At 42.8% G+C, this 25,832-nt stretch overlaps 1 long non-coding RNA gene across 1 annotated transcript in view; it reads left to right on the forward strand.

Annotated features, from left to right (window-relative positions):
• The first annotated feature begins 6,702 nt into the window (after positions 1-6,702).
• The window catches only part of LOC142831301 (uncharacterized), a 45,245-nt gene continuing 26,115 nt past the window's right edge, over positions 6,703-25,832 (forward strand). The window contains exons 1-2 of the long non-coding RNA XR_012907024.2: positions 6,703-6,979; positions 13,030-13,184. This is a non-coding gene — a long non-coding RNA (uncharacterized LOC142831301). The remainder of the gene's footprint in view (positions 6,980-13,029; positions 13,185-25,832) is intronic.

Raw genomic sequence — 25,832 nt, forward strand, 5'->3', positions numbered from 1 at the left:
CCCCAGATTGTGCTTCAAACTCTCCTCTCTTTTCTCTCCTTCAGAGGACAAACTAAAAGCCTCCTCCTGCCCCCCTCCTCATCTGAGGGAGATACAGCCATATGTTCACCGACGTCTCTCTTGTAACTCAGCCCAGGTGGTGTAAATTTGAGTTGCTAAAGCCTGAGTACACAGGAGGTCTGAAAGAAAGCACTGAATGGAGATATATTTTTTCTTGATATTGATGAAGCCAAGAGGATTTAGACTTGAAACCTTTATCATCTCAGGGAGAGAAGATAGAAGATGACCTTTCGCTTGCAGTTGACCTTTGCAAAGCCACTATAAATAACTCTTATCTGCTGGCATTCTAATTGCCTTTCCCCACAAGACCGTTTATTGGATGATAACTATTTGTTGACTCTGAAATATATGATTTGTTTTCTTTACATATCAATCTGCAGCTCAGCGGAAACCTTCCATCCCCAACCCGTTTCCATAGAATTGCTGAAAACATATCTGATGCAGACTGTCTGGCTTCTCTGTGTTAATGTGTGCCACTGGCGCTAATGGCACAAAAAACATACCAGCCCAAAGGAAACATCTGCAAAGAGAACAACCTCTTTATGGGAAACATGCAAGGTAGGGGGGAGGGGGAAGGGCCCGATCCTGTAGTCTTTCCACAAGGAAATGTCACATTGCAGTCAAAGGGAGAGATCGCCGGCTGCTATAAAATCAATGCTTGTTACAATGGAGCTATGACAATTGATACCAGTGGAAGCTAGTGCTCAGATCTTTTGCACTAACATTACGAGCGGCAGCCAAATTGCACTAGAGTAGACAGCAGTTTTTACACTCACTTAGGCCTTACTTGATATGAGTATGTAAACGAGGGAGACTGGATGAAACAAAAATAAAGAAAGGCACCATAAAACCTCTATACAGTAAAAAAGGAAATAATTAGGTGAAAAAATTAAGTTCAAACTCAACTTAGAGCAGTGTTTCTTAACCCTTTTTATAAAGTACCCCTTTAAAAAAATTGTAAGTACCCCCAGTACCTACAGTTCTCAGACACACAACATTTTTTTCTACCATTGCAACACATTTGTTTAAACAACTTAATGCTAGCAGAGCAAGTGATTAAATTTTTGGGTGTAAAAAATATAATAATAATAAACCGCTATAAAACTTAAAACAAAAATTCAGTTTTCTCCAAATTCCAGTTATGTTGACGCACCCCCCCAGATTTCTCTCGAGTACCCCTGAGGGTACTCATACCACTGGTTGAGAAACACTGACTTAGAGTAGACCACAAAGGAGCAAGAATGTATGCTTTTTTGGAGCAGAGGGCATCTTTAGAGTATGTGTTTGTACAGCACCTAACACAGGGATGGGCAATAAGCCACCTGCTGCCCAGATGTTGTTCACTAGGGTTAGCCCATGGCTGGCCACCAGTGCTTTATTTACTTGCACATCCACAGGTAAGGCCACTTGAACCCCTGGTTGGCCATAGATTACTGTTCCCAGCCATTGAGAGCTGTGAGAAGCGACAGGGACTGGGACACCACTTCAGTTCCCATTGGCCAGGAACAATGAATCATGGCCAACAAGAGGTGGAAGTGGTTGTATCTTCAGACACTCAGTTAAATAAAGCACCACTAGCCTGTCAGGGGCCAATCCTCGCAAACCATGTCTGGCTCACTCCTGACCTAACACAATAGAATAGGTTCATCAATGGCTATTAGTCAGAATGGGTAGGAATGGTGTCCCTAGCCTGTTTGTCTGGAGATGGGAATCACCTGATGGTTGCCTGCTCTGTTCATTCCCTCTGGGGCACCCGGCATTGGCCACTGTTGGAAGGCAGGATACTGGGCTAGATGAATCTTTGGTCTGACCCAGTACAACTGTTCTAATGTTCTCATGTAGGAGGCCATAGGTCCATCAGAATACAAATAATAATACACATTATACCTGCCTGTAGATGGGAGTGTTTGTGAAGAATAACTGAAAGAGAATATCTGAATTTAGTAACTGGGGATGGAAGGGTCTGGATAGTGAGTTCTGAAAGTCAGGTTAAGAGAAGCAATAAAATAAAATAAAATAAAATAAAATAAAAGCACAATTTTTTAAAAAAGATATTAAAATACAAGTAATTAAAATGTCCCATTACCTATTTGTGACCTCTTGTCCCCACCCCCTGAGAACCTGAGTAATTTCCCAGGTAAAAGCACTTAAAAATTGAAATGATCTATTTGCAGTAAAGTTCTGGGAGAATCTTAGCATCATCCATGAGACCATTTGGGTTCCAGTCCTTCTCCCATGGAAGTCAGAGATACGTGCGTATTTCTTGAACAAAGACACAGCCCCCTTCACAGCAGGCACGGGAAATCTGACAACATCCTGCCATGCTCGCTGACCTGCGACAACCTACTTCTCTCTCAGCATGCAGCACTCTAACTAACAAGAAACTACAGCCTTTTATGCAGGTTTTACAATGTCTGATTCCAGTACAAAAATCCCTCCTGTTAGGAAGAGATGGCATATTTTTGCGCTGTTTTAATTGGTGTCACGGGATTATGTTGTGTATCGCTCTGATCCTGTGGGGTGCTTAGCTTTTGGAATGAGAGGATCCCACTGATTGCAACAAGACTCCTTGTGCTTAGCGTTAAGTATGTGCATATGTGCTCACAGCATCAGAGACTAAAGACTACACAAACCTATACAGCTTTGTCTGCCAGCTTCCAGAGCATACACTTACTTTTTTTCTAAGTAGTACTGGCTTGGAAAAGATAACTGCCTAATTGGATTAGACCAGTGGTCCATCTAGTCCTCTATACTAACATCAACCATGGCCAGTACCAACTGCTTCACAGAAAGGAACCCTGGGCACTAAACTGGGAGAATTTATAAAGTTCCTGGAATGTGCAGTACCTAGAAGGCAACATCTTTCTCAGGATCCTCAATTGTAGTTCAGTTTGTATACAAATTAGGCCATTTGGCTGACATTTTTTTAATGCCAATATCATCCCATTTAAAATAGATTCAGAGTCTTAAACTGGCCATGTACCATGAGGAGCAGGTATTCCCTTTAATCCCAGCACTAGTCTGCCATCTGTTTCTTCTAAGAGACTCATTCAAAACCCACTGAAGTCATTGGGACCTGCTGAACTGTGTGTCACCATCCAACCCTGCACCCCAGAGACCTACCCTTCCCACACCAACTGTGCGTCGCTCCCTCCTCCAGTTCAGTGGATGAATTCAAACTTCATACCCACTGGAAACTGTTCCCCATCATTTGTTATTTGACACATCTTCCACCGTGGATATGTCATGTCCTCACTGTACCTTTGTGATATTGCTCCACAAAACATGGGTCATGCAGAGTTGAAAGTCGCTATTTGAAATATTTCTCCCACCACTTACAACACTATTCTATTTATAATTAAATAATCAGGCCGGGGGATGGGGAAGTTGGCTGTTTTAAACAGTTTCTGACTAGAGATTGGCTTGTTTTATAGATTACATTGAGAGAAATATCTTAAGCTTGTACCTTTTATGTACGTGTATCAATTGACAAATGCTTTTATTGAAGCCGTGATTCAGCAAAGAGCTTAAGCACATGCTTAGTTTCCAATGTGTGCTTCAGTCACTCTGACTTAACCACATGCTTAAGTGAACTGAGTGCTGAAATGCTACATTGTAAAACAAGGGCAGAGGAGCATAAGCTTTCTACTTCAAAGTTGGCATTTCCTGACTGGCTGCTTGCCTTCTCAGCTTTAACATTGTTTTCAAGCAGAGTACACACAGAAGAGGAAAACCACTTCATTTCACTAACCACTGAAATGCAACCATCTCTGTAAGCAGAATCTGACACACAATTTTCTAGTCCTGGGAACAGTCTGGGCAGGATGTGCAGAGTAACGTATCCAGTTGAAACTGCAAGGGAAATGTAGGTTAGCCAAAATGTAATTACCTTAGTAAAATGTACAGCACAGAAGTAAATTACTATCTACATTTAACACTAATGTACATTATGCCTCTGCTCTGGGAAAAGAATATATCCCCTTAAATGTAATTACATTTTATCAAATGTGATTAATACAATCATAGAATACTGGAACTGGAAGGGACCTCAAGAGGTCATCGAGTCCAGTCCCTTGCCCTCAATGGCAGGACATAGCACCATCTAGATCATCCCTGACTGGTGTTTCTTTAAGCTGATCTTAAATATCTCCAGTGATGGAGATTCCACAACCTCCCTAGACAATTTAGGGAAACAACTCAGAGTTTGTACTGATTGAACTAATCAAGGTTAACTTGTACCTCTTTCCTTTGTCTTCACTCAGAGGTCAGCATCAAAACAACTACATCAATTGTTGATGGGCAACTAGTGATGGGACACTTATTTGCTGCTTTTTAAAAGGTTTCTGAAGTCCATCAAGTTCTACAATATACAACCCCAACAGAGAAATATACAGAGGCCATCTTGAGGAACAATAAAACTGGGGATCAAATCCTCTGCTGTTGTACACTTGAATAGCTCTTCTGAAGTCCAGGGAATATCATTGATTTTCACCAGTGGAGGAGCTGGGATTTTGGATAATTGAGATGAGAGGTAAAAATATGTTCCATTCTCAGTTTCCAGAAATGCCTGAACCTCACCCATTGTCAGGTGGATCCATTTCAGTGGCCAACAGCCAGCAACAGGGAAAGTTTGCTTCATTTGAGGAATTAAACATCCTCTCTTCCTAAGTAATGACTACCCAGCATGAGTCAAAACAATTGGCAAGTTACAATGAAATAGGTAACCTTGGAATTAGGCTAAGATAAGAAGTGTGCTCCAAAAAGAGGAACCAAAATGCTACACAAGGTAACCTGGATAAACTTTTGCCTGAACCATGGAAAGAGTTGGAGCATCTGCAACCAACTGTCACAATACATGGGGGCAGTTGGTAACTGTATGCCTGCCTACATATGTGCTGCCTTACTCAGTAAATCCCATCAAAGCTGATTTCTCCAAGGTTTGTTATTATTAAACTTATTCAGACTTGTGAAAACCCCTCTCACTCCACATAACACAGTTACACTTTAAATTAATTAATTGGTTTGTGATTATCAGCAGCATTATTGATTACCACCCTGTTTACACTTGCTCCATACTATCACCCAATACAGAAACCGGCAGAGATCAAATGAATTATTCAAAGTCCCAATTGCTCCCGAGGATGCGTTCCCAGACCTCTGAAAACGGTTTAATAAAAACCTCTCTTCTTCAAGCTCATCTCTCCCTTTAGCCTGAGCAATCTTTGCAGTCACACGTCAGAAAGCAATGCATCTTGACCCAGCAGCCTTTCAACAAGGCTGCTGACAGTGTGCAACCTGTATTGTCAATTCATGAAGCCATTTAATCTTTACTACCGTATTAGTGGATTTATGCAGGCCACTCATCATTTCAAAGTGAAGGCAAAATGGCAGAATACTCTGCATCCTGGCTTCTGGATTAGGTTTAGACTGTATAATCCTAAAGTAAGACTGGAGGTAAAAAGGTGTTATCTCTGTAACGTTCCAAGTGCCTCCAAGTGATATTGTTGTGCACCAGCTGTGCACTTATGTGGTGGCACAGGGGAGATTCAATTGCTGCCCAGTTGAGGAGCAGACCACCAGCAGCTCAGGTTCTTTTCTTTCTACTCATAGTGCACATGCCTCAGTGCACATAAAAAAAATTTCCACACATAGATGAAAAAACATTAGAGGGGACATTGCTGAGCCTCTCGCAAGATGTACTCAGAAACCTGCAGGATTTGCTCCTTAGATCGTGAACTTTTATGGCAGGAGATTTGACCTACTTCATTTCTGTCTAGTGCCTTCCATAACTATGAATAAATACTGAGTTAAGCTCAGGTTTTCCTTTCTATTCTTTAGGGCTACGTCTACACTGGCCCCTCTTCCGGAAGGGGCATGTAAATTTCAGCAGTCGTCGTAGGGAAATCCGCGGGGGATTTAAATATCCCCCGCGGCATTTAAATAAAAATGTCCGCCGCTTTTTTCCGGCTTTTAAAAAAGCCGGAAAAGAGCGTCTAGACTGGCCCCGATCCTCCGGAAAAAGTGCCCTTTTCCGGAGGCTCTTATTCTTACTTCAAAGTCTTACTTTAAATCCCCCGCGGATTTCCCTACGACGACTGCTGAAATTTACATGCCCCTTCCGGAAGAGGGGCCAGTGTAGACGTAGCCTAGGGGTATGTCTACACAGCAGCGTTATTTCGGAATAACTGATGTCATTCCGAAATGACAAATAGCATCAACAAAGACAGAGTTCTGTCAACAAAAGGCGCTATTGCATCCACACTGTGCTGTTTCAAAAGAGCATGTCTAGACTCTCTGTCAAAAAAGCAGCTTGATTTGTTGACAGAACTGGCTGTAGTCTAGATACTCTTTTGACAGAGGCTTTGTCGACAGTATCTGTCAACAAAGCCTCTGTTAACAAAAGCCTGTAGTCTAGACGTAGCCCAGCGCTATTTTGATGGGCGTTAGCTGTGTAGAGGTGCTATTTTGAAATAAACTATTTTGGAATTTCTATTCCGAAATAAGCCTGCAGTGGAGACACACCCTATGTGTGCTGATAGCTTGCTAAATTAGCAACTGACACTGTGCACATGTAACAATGGTCATTGTGACTGATCACTTGGGATTGAACCTGCAGCTTCCTATGTTGAGAGTATAAGCATCTACAGCCATGGCTAAAGGATTAAGGCCTCAAGCTCCACTATCGAGGCCCTTAATGCTGATAGATATCAAGGTATCTAAGATGTCATCTTTAGCTACCCAGTTACAGTATACTGCACACTACAGCCAATAAAAACTTCACAATAAAAACTCCTCAGATATTTTACTGAGGAATTCTACTGAACTGAACTGCTATGGCTCAGGATCTGCATTCACAATGTTGGGAAACCACAGACCTCTACCCACTCAAGCTGAAAGGCATTCTTCAGTATCTGTGAAGGTATGGTTGATTCTGCGCCACATATTTGATCAGTACAAAAACTATCCAGTAGAGGGCAGTGGTACACATGCCCACTTACCAGTTGATTAGTCAAAAGGCATGCATGTGCATTGTACAGAAACATTCTAGGATGGTGGTTCTAGACTGTTAATATGTTTTTGGACCCTCATCGGTTACTTGTGGTTCTGTTTATTTCGGCCTATTTTTTCTGCATCAGAAACAGAGTTGGACAGTTTATCTTCAAAAGTCTGATAGGAAAAAAGTGGCAGCTTTTGCCTTTGATATTAAGCAGCATCGGGGAAAGTTCCCTTGTCCAGGTTGCTCACACCTTTCCCGCTAAAGTGAGCTATTTGTGTGCAATAGCGAAGAGCACTTTGGAAGAAAAGGGAGGGGGGGAGGATAATCAAAATAATCAGATAGCAGAGAAAGCCAGCCTTCTTCTTCACTGATTCCTAGTGCACAGGTTGTGCTCAGAGCATTTGTGATTCCTCTATTTGGATGTACAATCTTCCTCTGAAGAAATATGGAAAAGCCTTAAACCTCTCTAACGTTAGCCTTTGGTATCTATTCTCCCCCTAACAGCTCAAAAGAGCACATTAGAAAGTCACAGAGACAAGCCTGTATGATGTAGAAATTGATACACAAACTTGTCAGAATATCAGTGCTGTCCTGCCATTGCCTTTCAATCCAAATATTCCTCTCAGACTTCCCATTAACACTTAAGTCTGCATTTCAAGCTATCACCTTGAGGCCATGTTTCAATGTAGTTGGCCATTTGCAACAAAGAGTATAAAAAATCAGAGTGAGGGTAAATTATTTGTCTGGATGAGAAGTAGGACAGCGGAGGTAGGAGACACCACCAGCAGATTCTCTCACAGTTTTCGAACAATCACCATTTATTTCCTTCTTTAATCACCATCAAAGCAACCACCCCAAGCTCTTCTGTACTGGGTCAAAAAACAATTGCATTAGATATTGTGGCGATATGGGCCATTGCTTTTTGCAAACCAGGAGTTAAGTGTACTCTGTCTGGCAGCAAGCATTTGAGTTTGTTATTCTGTCACAACCAGACAGGCAGTTGATCACCAAGGAATTAGACAATAGGTAGTGCATTTACAGAGGATTAAGTCCATTCTTCAGGTATGCTGTCCCTCATGAGACTGAAAGTCAAGTACTTTCAGCCACTGGAAGAGTGAAATAATCTCCCTCCCCCCAGATAATGAATGCATTGCCTGGAGAGATTTATTACTGTTCTGAAAGAGAGATTAGTAGGAAAAAATATATAAAGAAAATGTCCAGAGCCCCATATTTATGGGAGATTATTTCCATGAGGATAATATAATTCAAAGTCAATCAGAAAGGAAAAAAATTATTTCAGGCCTTCCATTTGTTGACTTCAGTTGTTCTCCGGAGTGTGAATGCTTTTATACTCAGGAAGGTAGCATTACTGATTTACATTAGCTGAATGTTTGAAACCTATGGGTTTGTTGTGGGTTTTTGGCAGTTCTAGAAGCCTATAAAAGTCCTCATGTGTTCATCACCTAGGTAAAGAAATTCTGAATTGCTGCGGTGGAATGCCTTTGTTTAATTAGCCTTAACATCTGTAGGGAAAGTGAGGTTTCTGTGTTCTGGTTAGCCTTATACATCCAAGAGGAGTATTTCACAGAGCAGAGGCAATTCAAAAATAATAAAACAAGTGAAGATTTTGTGTGTGAATGTCATGAATTTGCTGCTCTCCTTAGAATGATATTTTACTGAGGAATTCTACTGAACTGAACTGCTATGGCTCAGGATCTGCATTCACAATGGGGTTGTCCTTAAGGGCAAATCACAATCAGCAGTAGTCGAAACTAGGATGCTGAGGAAAGCCTCAGCAAATCAATGATTTAGCGTCTAATCATGCAACAGCAAGACAAGCCTCCATAGCACAGACATCCATAAAACCAAAAGAGGATACATTTCTCAGTGTCTGATTGAAAATGAAGAGGCTCTGACAGCTATTTGGTAGGATTTTTTTTTTTCAATTACAACACTGCACCACAAAAAAAAAAAAGTCAGTGTAAAGTTATAAAAGATCTGATATTCATCTGGTAAGGCATTTCTGTAATAACAAATCAATAAAAATGCAAAAATAAAAATAATAGAGTCACCTGATTCTCTGATATGCCAAGAGCAGGAACAGACAAGAAAGGTAGCTAGGGCTGTGTCTACACTGCAAAGAAAAGTTGAAAAAAATAATACGCAAATTGCAAACCGCAATTTGTGTATCTTTTTCCTATTTTTCTTCCAAAAAAGTCTTTTCCGACATTTGGCCCATCTACATGGGGCCAAATGTCAGAAAAAACCCTCTTTTGGAACATTCCTTCTTCCTCATACAACGAGATTTACAAGGATGCTAAAAAAATGCGTCTGCTTTTCCAAATTTTTTTTTGCAAAAAACAGATGTGTTCCTTGGACATGGCAGAGCTTTTCCAGGGGACTTCCGGTATCCCGGAAAAGCAGTGTAGTCTAGACATACCCTGGATTAGGTAGGTATGTTAGCACCCTGGAAAGAAGACACTTACAGGCAGTGCTCCCTTTAATTTTTTCCATCCATGGGTGGAATAAATATTGTTGTGCGCTGTGGCATGAGCAGATGTGCACCACCACTAGAAACACATGCTGCCAACTGTGGGAGATGTGAGTGCTCTACTAATCAGTTGGGTGGCACCTGAATCACTCCTGGGCAGCTGCCCAAGTGCTCAGCTTACAGGGAACACTGCTTACAGGGCCTGATCCAATGCCCATTCAAAGGCGCCCATTCGCTTCTACAGTATTTGGACCAAGCCCAAAGCAAGGAAGATGACTGCAGGGAAGCTAAACCAGAAGGGGGGGGTCTCTGATTTTGCCTGCGGGGCCTAAGATTCTTAGGATATCATTTTTAGAAATGCTGAGGCCTCACAATTATAATGGAAACTGTAGGTGCTTAGAATTTCTTTAAAAAAAATCAGGCTTGAGGTGATTAGAGGCCATTTTGGAAAGCTTTGCTCAAATCTTTGAACTGATCTTCTGCACATACATGCAGGAAGATTTGGAAATACCTGCTTCAGAATATTCTTTTAGAAAGAGAAGCAAGACACAAGTGTGGCAGTTTGCTCCAGAAGGTATAAATTGTCCCATTTCAAATGAGACTACATCGGCGTGCACTGTGGAACGTCTTTAGGATTTATGGGGCCCTACACAGTCCTATTAAACTGACTCCCTTTTCCCCAACAGCACCCAGGGGTGGGGATGAAGATTTTTTAGAGATGTGATTATGTAATCTCCAGCAATATATTCATGGAATATTTTAAAGCAGTTTTTCAACTGAGGTCCTGTCGACTAACACAGTCAATTCAGAAAGTGACAGTATGTACCTTAGGTTGGCAAATACCTGTTAAATGGCTTCATTTCCACTTGAATGGCTCTTTCACAGCTTCAATGTCTGCTAGGAGATGGGGCAGGCTTTCATGTCTATGGTAACCAGATCCTCTCCAGAGGAAGCAGAGCCACAGACAATGGATAGGAAGAGGGGAACGTGAGAACATTAAGATCCAGTGGTGCCCCAAATTTTTGGCTACCCTGTGCAACTGCATATTCTGCATTGGGGAAGGACGGCCCTGCCAGTGGGGTGTATAGAGACTCAGTGAGGCCAACACAGTCTTGGGGGGCAAGAAGTGTGGAGGCAGCTCTGCACCTCCAGAAGGGGTGGATCTTTGGGCAAAAGAGGTGGGGCTGAGGCAATCAGCCCTTAGTGCATGGTGCTAGGTCCTCTCCTCGCCCTCCTCAGAGCCCTGCAGAGCAGCACAGCAGTGCTCCCACAGTGTTTCAAAGGGGCCCAGAGCTCCCACCTGCTACCACTGCGGCAGTGGCTGCATCTGGGGGAGGGGGTCTAGGCCCCTTTAAACACTTGGCCCCTGTGCCGTTATCCCTTTTGCCCCCCGGTCAGCAGGCCTCCATGGGCCAGTTAAAGTATAATACGTTGGAGCGCTCTACAATTAGCCCCTGATGGGTACTGATATCTCATCTAGACAAGCCCTCAGAGTGAATGGGGCTGATCCACACAGCAGCACTAATATCAACCCAGTCAATTTACAGCAGCTGAAGATCTAATTTTGTTGGGTTATAAGGTGTTGCAGTGGGTTGGCAGTCCTCCCTCTCCCAAAGACTAGAAGGGAGACGATGCTGCCTCACCACAGCACACCTCAAAAAAAATCAATTTGCAGGGGAATTAGCAAATCCCCAGTCTATTGCTTTGGTCCTTTGGGTGGGGCCTTGCAACAATTGGTCTTTGCCCAGCCTCCTGACAAGGCCAGACAGCACACAGTGGGGTGTTTTGTACACCTGAGCAGGGCAGGGCAAAGGAATATATTCTTCTCAAAGATGGCTGGCTAGGGCAGACCGCAAATACAGCCAGGTACATGGGTCCTGTGGACAGGACCGAACAGAACAAGTTCAGCCTTGGGATGGGGGCAGAGTAGCACTGGTCAAGCGTCCAACTGCCTGCTGGGCAAACACACACACGCCATTCCACTACGTCAGGTAGTCTGCCACCCTGAAGTGGGATTGTCAACAAGAGTTGGACGGGCTTAGGTCTCCCGAACTCCATTGGGTTTCAGCCCAGAGCCCAGGGTGGAGAGGTCAGCCATTGAATCAGCAGGGCCCTACTGAAACTCAACAACGCACACTTTGGCAACAAAACAAGACTAAACTCTTCTTTCCATGGCTTACCATAGTCCAGGGATAGGATTCCATAGTCCAAGCGTGTCCTGTCTCCTCAGGGTACTTCTCCGGGGGCAGGGACTGACGTGGCCTACTCACTATTTCAGGGATGGCGAGACGGCAGGGGCTTCTGACTCCTTTTGTGGTTCTGCCCCAAACTGAAGTGAAGGCCCCGCTTCCTACATTTCCAGTTAGAGCATGAGGGTCTGGTTCAGCCCAGCTAGCCCTGCCCCCGGGGGTGGAGAATGATCCTTTCCTCCCCCTCGGCCACTCCGTTTTCTTATGTGTGACAGAATCTCGTAAGAAATAACAGCAAGAAATCACTAGGACCAATACATTTCTGATTTTCCTTTCCCACAAGACATATATCCCATCCCCCAGTAGATTCCAGATCTTGTTCTGTTAGGAATGTCACAAAAGGAATAGGGTGCCCTCCATCATGTGTAGGAAATAGTAGAGAAACAAGGAGACTTCCACCAACAGAAAGCAAGGCTCTTTCAGAATGGGAAGAGAATGATGCTGTGGGAAGCCACCGCCACATCATCCCACTATTGTTAAGTATGGTAACTGTCATCTTTCAGTATTTCTTAAACCTACAAATATCGCTTACGCCATTTGTTTGCTCTTCTGCTCTCATAAGCCCAGTCAGTTTCCACAGCAGATTTTGACATTCTCCTGGTTGCTGGCTGAACTCATTCTGTCATGAAAGGTCACAAACTAAACTCCTTCAGAATGTCAATAGGTGTTTAAAGTATTCCACCTCGACAAGGATTTCTTCTGCTTTAAAATACCAAATGTTGATTCATTAAGTATTACATTTCAGCTATGCAACATGAACCCACAAATAAATAAATAAATATTGCTCATCCACTTAGGGCAGGTCTACACCAGGAAATTATTTTGAAACAACGTATTTTGAAATAACTCACAAAATATCTATTTTTAAATAAGTGTTATTCTTTGCAGAAAGCCCAAGAGTTATTAGTTTGAAACAACCAGCCCCTTATTTCAAAACAGGCTTGTAGTGTGGACGTTCTGCTTGTTATTTCAGAATAAAGGGAATTATTTTGAAATAACGTCCTAGTGTAGACCAGGACTTATACATATACGAGTGGTTTGAAGGGTTGCTTTGAGCACTAACAATTTACACTGAAAGATTATTCAGATTGTATGTATGTAGTCCTCTGATAGTAGTTCCATAATACGTAGGTGGTAGTGGTGCTGTTGCCTTTATTCATGTTTTAACAATATGCTTGTGTGGAAAAAAGGTATTGGGCCTAACCTGATTTTACTTTATGATCCCTTTACAGTACCAGAATGGTGAAGGACTTGGTCTGAATGAGATTCAGACCCATTCATTGATTTTCCACAGAAAAATTAGGAGTCTGATTTTCTTGGATGTGATTATCGCTATTCCAGGAGTAAGGGAAAGACATCAAGGAGGAAATGGAGTGGATTCATCAGGGTAAGAACAAAATGAGGGGGAGTCAGAGTCTGTGGTCTTCTAATGGAAATGTGTCAGAACACTGAAACCCACATAAAATTGCCTAAAAAATATCTCAAAGGAATAACTTCTACTTTAATGGCAGAATTTAGCCCTGCACATAAATGTAATTGTGAATATGAAATTACAGGTTATTTTTATTGCATTGCCTATTATTTAATAAATAGTACAAAAAGTATTCCAATAGAAAGTACAGTGACATGTGCCTGTTAAACTGAATTTGAGCATCCAAACTTATTATTTATTAAATTTTACTCTGCATTTCCTGATTTTGGAATGCGTGGTTGATTCCTCACAAAGATTTCTTAACACTGAAACAAAGAAAATTCTTATATAATCACGATGTCCTTCCTGCAATTTTAGAGTTGTTTCATTCTCATCTTTTACGTTTCTTTAGTGCTTGAAGTTTTGAATGAAATTGACAATTTCACATACAATGTTTGTCTATATTGCATTATACACTGACACTCAGTTCATCACATCAAACAAGTAAAACCCCAACAATAAATCAAACTCTGTCACCTCTAGAACTCAAATATTAAGGCCCAGAACAAGCAAAGAAACTTATCAGCAAATTCCACTAAGAATGTCTGAAAAGGAAGTTCGGTGTGCATAATTTTAAAACTCCAGAGCCTATTTGCTTCAGACATAACTTGTTCCTGAGAATCTAGTGAGAGCCATAATACAAGCCAATGGGGAACAAAATGTTGGCACGAGATCAAACAGGTTCAGTGTTTGATTAATTGTTTAGTGCATTTGTTTAAGAACAAGGAACCTTAGAATGGCCAGGCTGAGTCAGACCAATGGTCTACCAAGCCCAATAACTTGTCTTCCAACAGGGGCCAGTGCTTGATGCTTCAAATGGAGATATACCATCTCATAGAGCTGGAAGGGACCTTGAGAGGTCATTGAATCCAATCCCCTGCCCTCATGGCAAGGCCAAGTACCATCCCTGACAGATTTGCCCCAGATCCCTAAATGGCCCTATAGGGGTTAATTGCGGAAGAACTTAATACATGCAAGTTTAGGGGTAGTGAGTCCTGCATTCTTTCCCCCCTTTCCCTTTTTCCGATGAGCCAGAAGAAAGTCTTTGGGAACATACACCATTTAAGATAAGCATTGTTGCCAGTATAGCAAGAAGAAGTTTAAGATAAGGGTAAAGGGCCGGGTTGCATAAACAGTTCTGTTTACCCTAACATACTGATCATGTAAACAAGGCCAAAGAACAAGTAGAACTAGATCAGAACCAGATTGATAACTAACAGCTGAGCCCTACATCAGCACGTAATGAGTAACTCCTGGAAATTTCCGAACTACAAAACAAGGCAAGAGAACAGTATTTAAGGCTGCACCAAAGCACAGCAATTTGGATCTCACCGATGGGCTTTGGGTACCAGCATCTTGGAAGCTGAGACAACCTCCCACTTCATCTGCAGCCTACCTGGGGTTCCAGGCAGGGACATAAGATACGCTGCTTCTTTGTTATATTGTTCTTCCAGTTATGGGGCACAGCTGTTAGGAAATAAACTACTTGTGTTTGATAGATGCCCATGTAGCCTCCTTTGTACTTTGAGAGCCCAGTGTTGAACCTGAGACTTACTCTTGCTGACTATAGGCCCACTGAAAGACTGAACTCACAAACCTAGGTTTACCAAGCCAATGCTCAAACCACTGAGCTATCCCTCTCCCAGCTAGGTGTAACAGAACAGGACACTTATCAAATACTCCATCCCCTATTACCCAGTCTTAGTTTGTGGGAATCAGAAGCTTAAGGACAGCAAGAATATAGGGTTGCACGTCTGACCATCTTGGCAAATAGCCATAGATGGAGCCATCCTCCATGAACTTCTCTAATTTGCTTTGTTAATCCAATTACACTTTAATCAAGTTATATTACATTACAACAGCAAAGTGGTTGTCGGGAGACTTGAGACTCATCTAAACGTCACTGAGATGCAAGCTCCAGGGCTGTGAACAGCAGAGCACACAAAAGAGTTGCTAACTAACAGCCCCCTCTGGATGCTAAAAGGCACCTAGTTTGTATTAATGTGGTCATTCTTCGATCAGTACTATGTTATCGCAAATTAGGTATTCCACAGTCAACCCTATGGCACAGTGCAGACATAACCTCAGATTCTATAAGAAAAAAAACTAGCGCTTCTATAGAGAACTTTAGATCTCAAAATCTCAGCTCCTCAAATCTATTTAGGCATCTAACTCCTACTGGCCAAAGCACTTTACAAAAGGAGTCAGTACTATTTTGGCCTTCACAGCATCCCATAGCAACAAGGGTCACAGTTTGACTGTAGTATGAAGTAATACTTCCTTATGTCTGTTTCATACCTTCTGCACCTTTGCATGTTCTTTTAAAAAAAAAATAGAGCTCTGAAATTGATTTTGCTGAAAAAGCAACTGCAAAAATCTTTGGGATGAAGCCTGGGAAACTCCATCCCAAGAGACATTTGCTTATGAGGTGAGGAGTAACTGAAAAGTCAGTTTCTGGTGGAAGTTGCCTTTTCAACTTCGCTTTCTGTTTGATTTTAAAAAAAAAAGAGAGAGAGAGAGAGAGAGAGAGATTTCAATATAAGCTGTAGCAATTTAACTGAAAACAAACAAAGAAGCCAGTATCTCTCTGAAAAACAAGCAGTAGGTTTAATAAAGGACTAATTTTCAAACATTATTTCAGTTCATCATCTCAGCGGCTTGTTGCTTTACCCAATAGCCTTTAAATTAAAACATTTTTGCTTATTTCCAATCTTTCCCCCTGCAATGGCAGATAGTGAGAGCCGCTTATTAGCCTTGCTCTTGATTAGTATGCCATATGCATGCTGCACTCCAGCTGTCATGTTAAAAATGCAGAAGGATAAATTAAAAACGGCATAGACTTTCGGGTGATAATCAGATAATCTTCTAAGTAAAATATTATTTAAAGGGATCATATTTTCCACAGATTTCATATCTGAAATGAAGTAAACGAAAGAGGCCTTCCCTCGTGGCTGCAGTGTGATGCCGTGACAGACAGTGCTTCAGGGACCGTGACAGCCCTGTTGCAGGGGCTCTAACTCTGAATTAGGCCATCCAAGCCAGTCAGATCAAAGGGTAGGGACCAGGACAGTGATACTGGGCTCCCCCTCAGCCTTCAGAGTGGCAAATGGGAGCCCCGAACCCCTTTGAATTGCTGGGCCCTAGGACAATTGGCCCCTTTGTTGGTGGGCCTGTTTGTAACATACTCAGGTTATGGTTACACACCAAGGAAGCCATTTTGGTAAACACTAGGATAGATAGGATGAGAGAGACTTGTTTGTACATTAAAAGTGTTTCTCAACCTTTTTTTGCTCATGGCCCCCTTCTGAGCCTCATTTACCTCTGTGGCCCCCCTTATAGTCACTGTTAGTTGGAAAAAAAGGTACATAATTTACCTTTTTTCCATGTGGCCCCCCAGAGGTAGGGTGTGGCCCCTGGGGAGCCATATGGCCCATGGTTGAGAATCACTGCTTAAACCATGTCTGAAGGCACAGGAAGAATTCAGATTCAGCCAGGACAACGTCCTATATTTTGCTTGATACCCTTGATAGGGACTGCGTCTCATTGTAATGAATATTTCTCAATAGAAATGGATTTAGACAATTGGGGCAGACCCCTAGTAGATATAAACAGGAGTAGTTCAGCTGATTCACAGCAGGGAAGAAATCTCCTCCCTTTCTCCTGCAAATTCCCAAGGTTGGCAGGATCTAATGAAGCACAGAATAAATTGGGATTGGAGGAGAGGAGGCTTCCCCAGATCAAAATGCTCACAATACTGGATATGGACATGAGCACCAAAAATCCTGAGTCAGAAGAGTGGGCTGTGTGAAGGTGAAAAAAAGGCAGTGAAATCAGCCAAGCAATACAATTGGAGGTGATTGTCCACATAAAGACCTAATCTATCTCCCACAATATGTAGGGGAAGCTCGCAAAGAAGGGTTGAGCCAAAAGCCAATGGTGAATGTAGCAAGATCACTCCACTGTTAACAGAAGGGAGACCATGAGTCCCAGAGATTAAACCAACAACCCACTATGCTATGTATAGGCCATGTGTGTTCTGGACACTAGTTTTTATTTGCATCAGACTGGCTTACTGACTGTTCATGCTACAGGCCTCTCTCTCCAATGGAGGCAACCATTCCTGCTTATTGGACTCCTGTGACCATGCCTACCTTTTCTGTGTCATCACATGCCATTTTACCCCTTTTGCACATGTGTGCACCATTGCCAGAAATGGATCTGAGCAGCATCCCAGCACTAGTATTTGGAGTACTTTTGCACTTAGCAGGTAATTCACTTGTTTTGGCTGCTGAATGCCATGAGAGGGAGAGGGATGTCAGGCCCCAAGTAATCACAAGGAATTGAGTCAGGCTGGATAATCAGACTTATTTTTGGCAGGTCAGCTAACAGCTGCATCTTTTTTTCCCGTTAAGCTTGCAGACCCAGCATGCATGATCAGTGAGCGGCAGTCTGATGTAGCTAGAACTGCAGAGTCATTGTCAGGGGTTCATCTCTACTGCCTTGAGATGCAGACTAGAGGGCTGTGAACTACAAAGCACACAAAAGAGTTACTATCTAACAGCCCCTTTTTGACCCTGGTGGCACAAACTAAGAGGCACCTAGTTTGCATGAACGTGGTCATCTTTCCATTAGTACTCTTAGAAATTAGATATCCCGTGGTTCATACTGTGCTACAGTATAGACCTAGCCTTGGATTCTGTAAGAACAACTAGCACTTATGTAGAGATCTTTAGATCTCAAAGGCTCAGCTCCTCAAAACTATTTGGGTACCTAACTTCCATTGGCCTGAGTGGTCAGTACTATTATCTGCATTTACAGATGGAGAAACTGAGGCATGGGACAGGGAAATTATTTGCCCACTGTCACCTAGCAGGCGCTTGGCAGAACCCAGCTCTCCTCTCCATCCAGTGGTCTAGCCACTAGACTATTGTAACTAGATGCATGACCAGCCCTCCTTCCTGGGCACTGGCTGCCTTCCCAAATCAGATTTGGAGAGACTTTAGTGCCTTTATTTTAGACAAACTTCACCCAACACTAGTGCCGATATACAGTTTTAAAGGATCTTCTCTTCTTCCAGGCAGAGCCCATCTTCAGCTAGGCACCTCCATCTAACTCCCTCCCTGACTGACCACTTCCTCACTACTTTCCTGCTCCTTCCCAGCCTTTATAGCCCTTGGCTCCTTAGCCCGGCAGCTATTGCCAATCCCCAAGCCAGCATCAGACCTTTTCATCAGCCCCAATCTCTTCCCCTCAATTAGAGCAAATGTGGCAGGGCCTAATTAGGTGATCTTGTACAAGCACCCTGCTACAGCTCCATGTAATGCCCAGCAGGTGGATTGGAACCTGGAACCTCTGGAGCTTAGTGCATGAACTTCTGCCCCATGAGCTAAAAGCCAGCTGTCCCTCAGATAAGGCAGTAGAGCAAACTCATTATTCTCACCATAAATAATCTCAGTGCCACTAGATGGGACAGTGAGCCACACCCAGAAGGTGCATTGGTTACATAAACTCAACTGCACAACAAAGTGCAGTCCTGAGCAAATTACTTGAACCCTCTGTGCAGCAGCATCTCCTATGAAAACCTTTCTAAAATAGCAAGCAGTCAGTGGATTCAAAGTGATGAGCATAATTGCTATTGGCTGTGCAGTGTCCAGAAGGTCTTTTGGCAGAATAGGCCATATTGAACTTCCTCATCTCTTTGCACATAGAAGAATGCAAGGCCAATCAGGCATGCTTCCTTCTCTAGTCCTTTCCCTGGCTTCCTTCTTACAGAAGGGAAACAAACTTCTCAAAATTGTCATTTATCAGATTGTTTTTAGAAGTGTGAAATTATTATTCGGAACCATCTGTATATTTGCACAGAAGTTAATAATTATTAAGTTCCAGAATAACAGGCACATTTAGTTCACAATTTTAATAAGTTCTTTTTTTCCTTGGCTTTCTGGGTATTTTTGCCTAACAGATACATTTTTCTTTCCAGAGTTTGAGGAAATATTCTAAACATATGATTACTCAATTTAATGCAAAACAAGCTGTGTATTTGTGACTCAACTGTTAGGGAATGATTAGAATGAAGAGAATGTCTCATTGCAGATCATTAAACATTCTTGTGTCATTTTTACAGAGTTTTGTGCTAACTATATTTCATGTTGCATAAAAGAGTAAATTCATCATCCCATTATTAATTAGAAAATAAATATTTGGACATGAATTGAGGCTATTATTGTATCTTGTCCCAATGTCCACAATGAAGTGTTTTTTATACTAATTTTATCTTCATTAATGATGAGCTATTTGTGACAAAATAAGTAATAGGCATAATAAATATGCTGAGGATTTGTAAACAAGTGCTTGTGATAAAGGAATAGTGGAACATCACTATCTACTTCTGGTGAGTGGATAAATGAGGGACTGTCTATATTAGTGAAACTAGTCACACTGCTGAACACCATGGCTGTGTCTACATTGGCACCCCTTTCCTGAAAAGGGATGCTAATGAGACCAGTCGGAATTGCAAATGCCGCGGGGGATTTAAATATCCCCCGCGGCATTTGCATGAACATGGCTGCCGCTTTTTTCTGGCTCGGGGTTTTGCCAGAGAAAAGCGCCAGTTTAGACGGGATCTTGCGGAAAATAAGCCCTTGCAAGTGGGAATAAGGGATCTTCCGGAAAAGGGCTTATTTTCCGCAAGATCCCGTCTAGACTGGCGCGTTTCTCTGGCAAAACCCCGAGCCGGAAAAAAGCGGCAGCCATGTTCATGCAAATGCCACGGGGGATATTTAAATCCCCCGCAGAATTTGCAATTCCGAAGTGTCTCATTAGCATCCCTTTTACGGAAAAGGGTGCCAGTGTAGACACAGCCCATTTGTTTAGACACACTAAGCTAGTGCAGAAAGATGACTTATCCTGCCAACTTAAGTTTCAGCAACACAAGGCTGATCTTACACTGGTGTAGCATGTCTCTGGGTTTGCTCTGGTGCACCTACTTTGTTTTAGTCATACCAGTGCAGTATCAATCAGGCCTTACAATGCCAAAAATATATACACCAGTATGGAGCAGTCTTTAAGGGTGTCAATGGAGCCATGTGGATGAGTTTACTAGACATAGCAAAATGAAGTGGCAATTTAAATAATCGCGCTTCATTTACATTAAAATAGCCGCCGTGCTGTGCCGATGATCAGCTGATCTGGCACAGCGGGGCAGTATAGACACGCCACGGTCAACAAGGGAAGCCTGTATTGACTGCAGCGTGTCTAGACTGCCCCGCTGTGCCGGATCAGCTGATCATCGGCACAGCGCGGCAGCCATTTTAATGTAAATGAAGCGCAATTATTTAAATTGCTGCTTCATTTTGCTATGTCTAGTAAACTCATCTATGTGGCTCTGTTAACAGAGCCATGTAGTATAGACACACACTAAGAAGCTGCCATAAGTTTGAGCTCATGGACATTTTAAGCCAGAGGCCTCATTGGATCCTTTTTTTTTTTTTTTTTTTTTTTTTGCACCCCTGGGATTTGGGGCTGTAGTGAGAGACAAAGTCACCTTAGTGCCGAACTCCCCTGGGCTTCTGCTTTGAGTACTGTAGCTTCTGCGGAGGGTGGTGTGGTGGGGGGAAGAGGACAGAATTACAGTCCTTGTACTTAAAGGCACAGCTAGCTAGACTACAATAGAGGAGACCATGTAAGTTTTACATGTAACATGGGGGGCTCGTCTACACTGGCCCCTTTTCCGGAAGGGGCATGTTAATTTCAGAGATCGTAATAGGGAAATCCGCGGGGGATTTAAATATCCCCCGCGGCATTTAAATAAAAATGTCCGCCGCTTTTTTCCGGCTTTTAGAAAAGCCGGAAAAGAGCGTCTACACTGGCCCCAATCCTCTGGAAAAAGCGCCCTTTTCCGGAGGATCTTATTCCTACTTTGAAGTAGACGCTCTTTTCCGGCCAGTGTAGACGCTCTTTTCCGGCTTTTCTAAAAGCCGGAAAAAAGCGGCGGACATTTTTATTTAAATGCCGCGGGGGATATTTAAATCCCCCGCGGATTTCCCTATTACGATCTCTGAAATTAATATGCCCCTTCCGGAAAAGGGGCCAGTGTAGACGTAGCCGGGCTGTTTAAATTCAGCCTTAAAATTCAAAGAATGTTAGTACATTAGGCAGAAGAATGAGTCCTCAGCCATAACCTGAAACCCAGCAACCCCTCTGAATAGATACACAGTTACCATCAGACCTTATGGAAAATTCATCTAAGTCAGACAGCCTTGTATTTCCTCCCGTTGTTAAGCGAACATTGCTATTCATTGTGTGCCCAGTGTCTTGGGCAATTTTGTTCCTAAACTGTTTTATGAAGTGGAATTAACATTTCCGTGACATGATTGAGAGTGGCAGATCTTCGCAGAGCAAGGGCTGACACAGAGGAGTCTCCCGAGGAAAGGAACTGGGACGGTTTTTGGAAAAGGAGCACAGATGGAACTGAAATGTGGCAAGAGTCCTGGAAATAAAACTGTCCTTTCATCCACAATGACCTGGGCATGGTGAACTGTGGGTCTCTAGGGGGTCATCACTTGTTCCTTTACAACAGTAACATTGTGAATTTCCTTGCACCAATTTTGTATTACCCACTTCTCTCTTTTTTCCCAGCATGGACCCTCTTAGGCTCTCTCAGTAGCATCTCCAGGGCTTTGGCATTGCCTTGTTATTGCTCTACTAGTTTCCACTTACACATCTGCATATGGCAGCACCACATTATATAACCTAGTTACATCCCGCCCCTCCGTTTGTCCATAGAATCAGTGCACAGCTATTTACAACTCCTGCCTCCTGTCAAAGGACTGAGGGCATCTGAAAGCATCTCTTCTAGGGAATCTGAATTAAAGTGGGGAAATGAGAGGAACCAGACATGGATGGATGATTTAAGCCAGGAGGTATATACTGCCAGAGAGGGCCACAAGGAACTATAAACAGAGTTATTCAAGAAAATGAGGGGAAGGGAAATATTAAGTAAACTGGGAGAGTGTTTTCAGCACTCCAGGAGATGGGGACCCTCTCATCTTCTAAGCAAAGACCTTCTTATCCCCTCATTTTCATCAGCACAGACTTCTGGCTTCCTATTCCAGAAACTTGTTTCCCTCCCCTCCTCCCCACTCCTTACTAAGTCCAGAAGGTTCTTCTTCTGTTACTGCCTACAGAAGTCCTTTGAGTGCCATCAGAAATGACAGAGGATGGGAACATAACCACACTTACAGATGGAAAAGCTATGTGATCTAGCAGCTAGCATGCAGGCCAGAAACTCATGAGATTTGGGTCTTATGCCTGTCCCTAATCACTGACTCGTTAGGCCTGGAGTCAGTCACTGCCACTCTCCACACTTCGGTTTTCCCCTCCCGTTCTCTCACAATCTTGTTTACTGAAGCTACAATATTGAGACAGCAACTGTTCTCACTTGGGTTTGTGTACAGTGCCTACCTTGCTAGAGGCCCATTTCAGGTGGGTCTTTTAGGCACTACCAGGGTCAAATAATAGTGTGGGTAGAGAGGAACTAGAGAGAGAATCAAGCCTTTGGTAGTGGTCCCAGCTGGGGACAATGAAAGGACCTCCCCACCAGTCCCTGTACAGCTCTTAAACCTTAATCTAAGGTCCACTGAGGTCAGTTCAGTCTTGTCTTTGACTTCAGTAGACTTTGGATGAAGCTGTTAAAGAAGCCACTAATCTTGGCAGTGGCCTCCTTTCTGCATCCTGGGCCCACACTTCTGCAGCTGAGAGTAAACACCCTTAATCTGCCTGTACAAACAGGAGGCAGGGGTAGCAAATGCCACTTCCCTCCAGGATATGGGTGTATCAGGTTTCCAGTCATTCTTGGCTGGCTCAGAATATGGTCAGAACAGCACTCCCCTCTCCTGGAGACAGAGGGTGGAGAAGGGACAGGACAACAAACAAACAGATACTGGGTAGTCACCATACAGAAACTTTAAAAATAGCTTGGAAGAAGAGGATTTCTCCAGGGTCTGATCCCGAACTGATATATGCAGTAGCCAGGCACCCCTTCACCACAAGGCAGTTATTTTCCACGTATGTCCTGTGACAAAGGTCCTCCTTAACCCTCGCGATCCCTGTGGTTTCAGGTGGGTTTAAGTCAAAATGACCTGGCCAAATTGGAGAAATGGTCTGAGATAAATAGGATGAAGTTTGATAAAGACAAATGCAAAGTGCTCCACTTAGGAAGGAACAATCAGTTTCACGCATACAGAATGGGAAGCGACAGTCTGGAAAGGAGTACGGCAGAAAAGGATCTAGGAGTTATAGTGGACCACAAGTTAAATATGAGTCAGCAGTGTGATGCTGTTGCAAAGAAAGCAAACATGATTCTGGGATGTATTAACAGGTGTGTTGTGAGCAAGACACAAGAAGTCATTCTTCCGCTCTACTATGCGCTTGTTAGGCCTCAGTTGGAGTATTGTGTCTAGTTCTGGGCACTGCATTTCAAGAAAGATGTGGATAAATTGGAGAGGGTCCAGAGAAGAGCAACAAGAATGATTAAAGGTCTAGAGAACATGACCTATGAGGGAAGGCTGAAGGAATTGGGTTTGTTTAGTTTAGAAAAGAGAAGATTGAGGGGGGACATGATAGCAGTTTTCAGGTATCTAAAAGGGTGTCATAAGAAGGAGGGAGAAAACTTGTTCATCTTGGCCTCTGAGGATAGTACAAGAAGCAATGGGCTTAAACTGCAGCAAGGGAGGTTTAGGTTGGACATTAGGAAAAAGTTCCTAACTGTCAGGGTGGTCAAACACGGGAATAAATTGCCCAGGGAGGTTGTGGAATCTCCATCTCTGGAGATATTTAAGAGCAGGTTAGATAAATGTCTATCAGGGATGGTCTAGACAGTATTTGGTCCTGCCATGAGTTCCATTCCAGTCCTAGTAGTCTATGATTCTATCACAAAAGCAGTTTTGACTCTAGCTTGCTGTTTGTTGAGCCACTTTCATCATTAGCCAGCATGGGGAAAAGAGGGGAAACCAAACTTCATAATCCCTCCCAGTGGTACAGGGTAGGACAAACGCTTGTACTAAAACCAGTCTCTTTCTAGTACTGAAATGGGGCACTGGTGTGAGGTGGGAACCCAGGTCCATCCGCTATGTTCCTGCCCAGGGACCCTGTAATAGCAGCTGTCTGGAATATTTTTTGACTCTTGCAAGAGAGGAAATATTGCCTATTAAGGCACCCACGGAAGATGTTTGGTGACCTATAATTTCTGTTGGGGGGGTAAGCCAGTGATGTTTGTGGGCTTTAAGAGATACCCCTTTCTATCTGAACTCAGCCCTTGTTGCTGCCAACAGAAGCAATGCACTACAAATTAAGATCCCGATGAAAAGCTAATAAGCCCTACTTAGGATTACAACATTTAAATACAAACATCTCTCCAAGGCAAGCCCGCTGCAACCCTAACCATAAGGCAATACTGCAACAGCTGCTTATAGTATCCAGAGAGAGAGCACATATAGATAAGGTTGATAACATAATTGATAACAAACAGGCATTTCTTTTATCAGCACATTTTGCCAGCCAGTCTTCGTATTCTGTTTTGTTTGGCCAGTTGTCACTAAAGGTGCAGTTTCTGAAGTCAGCTTTTTCTTTCCTGGCATGTAGTAGGATCACTCGCACCATCACCTTGATCCTCCATCATTTAACATGCCTCGCACATCTTCTCATGCCTGTGTGACTCAAACCCTCTCTCACACATGTACACAGACAGCTGCTGAATTTTCAACAGTTTTCATCTATCTTGCTTAAACTGAAGGGGTAGGAACACTGCAGACTCTTTATCTGGACTCAGAAACTTTTAACATTAGATATACCAGGATATTGTGATGATGACCATGCAAATCTTTAGACACACATTTTTTTTAAAAAAAAGAGTATGTTTTTTTTTCTGGGAACTGGCAAATCCATTTAATAAAAGAAAAAAAAAAGCATCAAGGCTGGTCAAATTCTAGCCTGGTGGTAAAGTTATATTTCTCTCCTTGTAGTTCACACACAAAAAACCTATGTCAATCAGTTGTTCTCTGATACTAAATAGAATGAGGTGCTCAGTTGTTTCTGTGTATTAGGAGAACATTTATTATTGTTGTTATTGATTTGCAGTAGCACCCGCTAGGTGTTTTTGAAACACATGAGGACTGTCCCTGCTCTGAGGGACTCGCAAACAGAATAGAGTGCTGACAAATGTGACTAGAGGTCAGGGGAATAAGAGGCAGTTTTTTATATATAATAGAGATTGTGTTGGGATTTAAAAACAAGAGACGGTGTTATGGCCATTAGGCAACTTCTCCATTTCTGCTGAGCCAAAGTTGAGTTGAAGAGACAAAATAGGAGAAAATGAATGAACCTGCATTGCAAATGTTACAAGGGACTGTGACAGGGTCAGGCCAGAGGGGAATTGGAGAGGAAATATATCAGCTCCAGATTAAGTAGGTCCCTATTCCCAGGCTTAACTAGCAAGAGCTCACCCAGAACCAACAGAAACCTGCTAGAATCAATCAAAACAATCAGGTCAATTAAAATGTCTGGAAC

Source organism: Pelodiscus sinensis, chromosome 13 (assembly GCF_052426305.1).
Source record: "Pelodiscus sinensis isolate ZL-2025 chromosome 13, ASM5242630v1, whole genome shotgun sequence".
NCBI lineage: Eukaryota > Metazoa > Chordata > Testudines > Trionychidae > Pelodiscus > Pelodiscus sinensis.